This window comes from Zingiber officinale, chromosome 4B (assembly GCF_018446385.1).
Source record: "Zingiber officinale cultivar Zhangliang chromosome 4B, Zo_v1.1, whole genome shotgun sequence".
NCBI classification, from domain to species: Eukaryota; Viridiplantae; Streptophyta; class Magnoliopsida; order Zingiberales; family Zingiberaceae; genus Zingiber; species Zingiber officinale.
Genome location: NC_055993.1, coordinates 57,696,063 through 57,702,294, shown reverse-complemented (window position 1 = coordinate 57,702,294; position 6,232 = coordinate 57,696,063). Strand labels below are relative to the sequence as shown.

General features: G+C 39.3%; 1 pseudogene; it reads right to left on the bottom strand.

Moving 5' to 3' along the window:
* Window positions 1–1,304: 1,304 nt before the first annotated feature.
* LOC121978270 lies at window positions 1,305–2,365 on the bottom strand (annotated as a pseudogene).
* Window positions 2,366–6,232: the final 3,867 nt, after the last annotated feature.

Genomic DNA, 6,232 nt, shown 5'->3' with positions numbered 1-6,232 from the left:
TCTTCTTCCTTTCCTTTCTTTTCTTTTCTTTTCTTTTCCCTGCATCAACAAACAATTTCGGGAGGTTGATGTGCATTAGTGTAAAATTAGGATTTTGGAGGGGACAAAGAGCTACATATGTGAAGTAGTTGTGGCAATAGTCGACCATTTAGGAACTGCCTCATCCAAACTTGAGCAGAGTCTCCTTGAAAATGCTGTGGTTAAGCAGACTGAACAAAGAATTGGTTGCTTGAAGCAGGTGAAGAAGTTTCTTCAAAGGCAGACATTAATTTTAACACAGTAAACAATGATGGTGCCTGCCATTAACGCAAATGATATAATATTCTCATAGCTTATTAAAAACTAGAATTTCAAACTTATACGCAGAGAATCCTTGCTTGCCAACAATATGCCATGTGTCTTGAGCTGTGTAACATGCAATTGGACATCAAATTCCCTCAACACCATTAGCATTTCTGTATTGACAGGGCACAACCACTATGTGATGTGTGCCTCATTTTATCCATCGTCAATACTAAAGTCCTTCCTCATCTTCGACAGTTTCATCTTCTTGATCTCTTGATTGCAAGTATTAATTAATTGATGCATGCAATGTGTTTGATGAATTTCCTTAAACACTATCCTGAATTGATTTTGTCATTTTTGTTTGCTAGATTGAGGAGTTGTTATTTCCTGTTGCTAAGTTGGTTTTATGTATTCCTTGAACTATCAAGTTTCTTTTATGTCTATGCTAATTCTTTTCACTGATATGTTATTTTTTCTGGTTTATAAATATACCTCTTTTTGTTGTTGTTGTTTCTACAGGATTTGTGTGTTGGGCTTATTAGACGCGCTACATATACAACTTAAAGGCTTTGATCATTAAGTGAGTATTTTCTTTTGACCTTCTTATTAAATCGATTCATGGCCAAGTTAATTATGATTTTGTGAATTTCTGAATCCATCTAAATAGTTCCTAATACGGTTTAGGGTTTAGGTGATGATTCATGAATGACTCATAGTTTATCTATTGGTATAATGATGAAGTGCAAATTTTGTTTGTCATACTAAGTTAATTGTTGTTGAAAGAGGAAAGTAGGAAACAACTCTCTGTCACAGGGTTAAAATATCCCAATTATGCTTAGGACTCTTGGTCAGATGGCTATTGCTAATCCAATATTTACTCATGGTCAGCTACCTCCACGGGTAAGTCATTGAATATGTCTTACTGTTTTTTCCCTTCCTACTTCAAGATTGCTTAAATGTACTGTGGAAGTTTCTATTTTTTATTTTCAAAATCTATTTATTGAATTAATGATTTGGAGCTAGCCATTCAAATGGTTGAGCATCCAGGGAGGCAATATGCTGCCATTGATCCGAGCCTGGACCTCTGCAGCTTCTACCTCCCCTCCTATGGTTTCCTTTCCTTGGTAGCACCTGCCTCATCAAACAAAATTATGAAAATGATCATGGTCTGACACAGTATATCTTCCTATTTTAATTCCATGAGTATTGTAAATAATAACAATGTAAAGTTCATATAGTTGAAGATGCATACCCAATATTCAAGGTATGGTCAGCATCAGCCAACAAAAAGGGTGGAGAGGAGGAACTTGTTTGGGCTTGTTCCCAGTGTGCTGCTGGGTGAGAGCCTTGGCCTTCTGCTTCTCTAGGATCTTATTTAAATTAAATAAGATTTAATCTCCATGGTGTTCATAATCTATTAATGTTGTTTACGGAGTAGATGAATTGCATTCACTTGGGCAAAAAGGGTCACAAACTCACTTGCTTCTCCAAACTCTTGTTTTGCTCCTGTAGTGCCTTCTCCTATAAATAAAAAAGAGATGGTTATGCACATGCATGTAGTATTATTATTAACCTAAATTTAAACATTTTAGGCTCTTGAAGGATCATGACAATCTTCTATATATATATATATTGATAAAAGAATTTTTTACCTTCCTCTGAAGCTCAGTGATAGAGTCAAATACCACTTGGTTCTGCACCATATAAAGAAAATCATGGTCGATACAACTTCAGAATGTCTTGCTTAACCAACCTTTGTTTTAGCACGGGAAAAGGTCGTGTGGTTAACCTTTCTTGACCGGATATGTTTCAAAGAATTGTCTAGCTGATTTTCTAGCTGTTGGAGTTCTTTGTGGCTCAAGGAATCGAGTTGCTCCCCCATTAGATGCCTGAAGCAATTATTGTAGCAGGGTATCACTAGGTATGCCAAATTATGGAAAAACCTTAGCTCCGATCATATGTTCTGATGAAAAATCTAGATGTAACTATAACGGATCTACCTTTGACTTTTACTTAAAACCTCAATCTTGGCCTTAAGTTTGCCATATTCTTGATGCCAGTTTCCCTGTATGGTCCTCATGAGAACATTATGTAGGTGCAGCGGAGACCGGCAAGAGGGGGGTGAATTGCTGAAAACAAAAAATAAAACTACCCTCCTCGGATTTCAACTCAGAAATAAATGCAGTAGTAAAATAATAGAGAAAGAAAATAAAAGCAGAAACAGAATTTTAACCTGGTTACAACCAAGAGGGTTGTTAATCCAGGGCAGTGAAAAGTGCACTAAGAAAATTCTCCTTTGCTGAAGGCGGAGAAGCCTTTTACACTCTAATTGCTCAGAACTACTGCTAGGAATTGCTTACAGAGTTGAATGTAGAAGTTGTTGTAAATTCCTAGCTCCAAGGGCCCTTAAATAGCCTCTGAAAATCTGATCACGAGGGTCCAAGGCGCCTCCAAGAGGTGAGTGGATAAAACTTTATCCGCGGCTTGAAATGGTCACTTTGACCTGTTGAAGGCGCCTTCAACAAGGTTGAAGGTGCCTTTAAGCTGGAGGCGCCTCCAATCCTGATGGAGGCGCCTCCAAGCTGGCAGCTCCAATTTCAGCTTGGTTTCTTCAACTTCCGACGCTCCGTTCTTTTAGGTGATTGTGGCCAATCGGAATAGGGCTCACCTGAACCCAATTCCCGGCCTTCTCCTCGAGCAGCCTTCCATCCCGGCTTAACATCCCTCGAACGCTACGCACGCTCTTCACGCCCACCAGAATACTCTTCCGTAGCTCTCTCGTCCTTAACGTCCTCGAGCAGCCCATCGGCTCCCTTCCCGTGCCGTCCTTCTCGCTAGCTGCGTCTTCCGCTCGACTTCTTGTGCTCCTAAGCTCCTGAACACTAAGACACAGGGATCAAACACAGCAGGACCTAACCAACTTGGTTGATCACATCAAAACTACCACGGGGTCCAACAATCTCCCCTTTTTTGATGTGCATCAACCCAAGTTCAAGTTAGGGTTTAAGTAGACATAAATAGTAATTTTAAAGGAAATTACTAAACTAACATATTTATGCATAAATTTGCAATAAATAAAATTGCAACATAGTTTAGAAAAAAATATTAAAAAGTTTTTAATTTTCTAATTTTCCTAACTCCCCCTAAACTTGTACCTTTCTCTCCCCCTTTGATCACAGAAAAAATGGGGTACGAATAAGAAAATCTTAAGCACAAAAAAATTTTTGAGAAAAAATGAATTTTTAGAAAAAAATTTCTAAGTTTTCAGAAAAATTTTCTAAGCCAAAGTGATACTTTTAGAATTTAAAAAATTTTTGTATGTAAAAAAAAAAATCTAAGTCAAATGAAGTTTTCTAGAATATTTCCAAAGAAAATTTCTAAAAAGAATTTAAAAAAAAAATCTAAGTTAAACTGAATTTAAAAAAAAAATCTAAGTCAATAAAAAAAAATCTAAGAAAAAATGTTTGTTAAACTTTCAAAGATTATTTAATTCTTATTTTTAATGCTTTTTTAGAAAGCTAATTAAATATTTTCTTTTAATATTTTAGCTTTCAGGTCGTGGCGAGGCACTAGGCCTTCTTGGTTATTGGAGCAACAACCACTTCCTTAGACAAAGCTTCCATAAAGAATTTCAATGTTTAATTTTCTTACTTTAAAGCTTTTAACTTAAAAGAAATTAATTTAGCACAGATTTTGGAACCCAATAGAGGTTCCTCCCTACTGGATTAATCAGATATCTAGGGGGTACATAAATTTTGGGCACTTTTCTAAGTTGACCCTGATGATTTCTAATGTACCAGTTTAATTTTCCATGAGTTTTTAATTTTGATTTAGGAAATTTTTTTAAGCATGCATCAGATTCCAATATTTCAATTTCTAATTTTAATCTATCATTTTATGATTTTATATTATCGTACATTTCAAGTGGACATGCTTTTGCTAATTTCATTTTTAATTCTTTATTCTCTTTTTCTAATTCGTATAAGTCTTTAGAAAGCGATTTAATAAATCGAAAAGACTGAGACGGGGTTAGATTGCGTACCTTACTTACCTGATCCGGTGACGCTCCCCTTTCACTGTTGCTTTCTTCTTCTGATGTTCCTCCCCCTTCATCGATGCTCATCTCTAAGCTTGAGTCTTCTTCTGGTTGATGGTTCACCATTAGCGCTAACCCCGAGAATTCTTCAATGTCTGACTCAGAGGATAACGAATCTGACCAGGTAACCTTCAGGTTCTTGTGCATGGAGGGTTCTGGTTTCTTGTATTTTGACTTTTCCTTGTCTTTCTCCTTTCTCTTTAGCTTTGGGCAGTCATCCTTGATGTGCCCTTCTTCATTGCAGTTGTAGCAATGAACCGTCCTCTTCTTTCGATGATGCCTCTGTGATTTAAATTTATTACTATTGAAAAACTTATTGAAGCGTTTTACCAGTAGTGCCGCTTCGAATTCATCGACTGAGGATTCGGAGTCAGAACAGTTCATTTTTACCTTTAAGGTAATGTTCTGACTGGTCTTCTCTATTCCATTGGGCTCTGAAACTCGAGATTCGTGAAGTTCAAAAGTGGAAAACAATTGTTCTAAAGTACTTACCTCGAGGTCCTTAGAGATGTAGTACACATCTACTAAGGAGGCCCACACTGGAGTTCTCGGGAAGGCATTGAGCGCGTATCGGATAGAATCTCGGTTGATTGCCTCTTCTCCAAGGTTCGTTAGTTGCGTTATCAGCTCCTTGATTCTCGCTTGGAGTTGCGCTACCTTCTCGCCTTGGTTCATTCGGAGGTTCGTCAGCTGGTTCCGGAGGATGTCGCACTTTGCTAGCTTCACTTCGGAGGTACCTTCGTGAAGCTCTAGGAATTTTTCCCAGAGATCTTTCGCGGAATCGTAGCACCCAATCCGATTTACTTCTTGAGGCGGCAGAACGCTGAGTAGGTGGAACTCAGCCTTTCCGTTGGCGACGAAATCTGCTTGCTCCTTTTTAGTCCAAGTATTTTCCTCCTTATCTTTCGGAACTGCATAGCCATATTTCATTATTAAAAGAATGTCAAATTTGGTTATAAAAAATACCTCCATTTTGCACTTCCATGTGGCGAAGTCTCTGTTGAACTTCGGGGGATGGATGTTCGCTCCGACCATCATCTTGATCGTAGTGCTTCAGTTGGCGGTTAGTCTTTCTGAGGCGATCAGGCTCTGATACCAATTGTAGGTACAGCAGAGACCGACAAGAGGGGGGTGAATTGCTGAAAACAAAAAATAAAACTACCCTCCTCGGATTTCAACTCAGAAATAAATGCAGTAGTAAAATAATAGAGACAGAAAATAAAAGCAGAAACAAAATTTTAACATGGTTACAACCAAGAGGGTTGTTAAACCAGGGCAGTGAAAAGCGCACTAAGAAAATTCTCCTTTGCTGAAGGCGGAGAAGCCTTTTACACTCTAATTGCTCAGAACTACTGCTAGGAATTGCTTACAGAGTTGAATGTAGAAGTTGTTGCAAATTCCTAGCTCCAGGGGCCTTTAAATATCCTCTGGAAATATGATCTCGAGGGTCCAAGGCGCCTCCAATAGGGGTCCAAGGCGCCTCCAAGAGGTGAGTGGATAAAACTTTATCCGCGGCTTGAAACGGTCACTTTGACCTGTTGAAGGTGCCTTCAACAAGGTTGAAGGTGCCTTCAAGCTGGAGGCGCCTCCAAGCCTGATGGAGGCGCCACCAAGCTGGCAGCTCCAATTTCAGCTTGGTTTCTTCAGCTTTCGACGCTCCATTCTTTTAGGTGATTGCGGCCAACCGGAATATGGCTCACCCGAGCCCAATTCCCGGCCTTCTCCTCGAGCAGCCTTCCATCCCGGCTTAACGTCCCTCGAACGCCGTGCACGCTCTTCATGCCCACTGGAGTACTCTTTCGCAGCTCTCTCGTCCTTCGGACGCACTGAGCCCGTCGGCTCCCTTCCCGT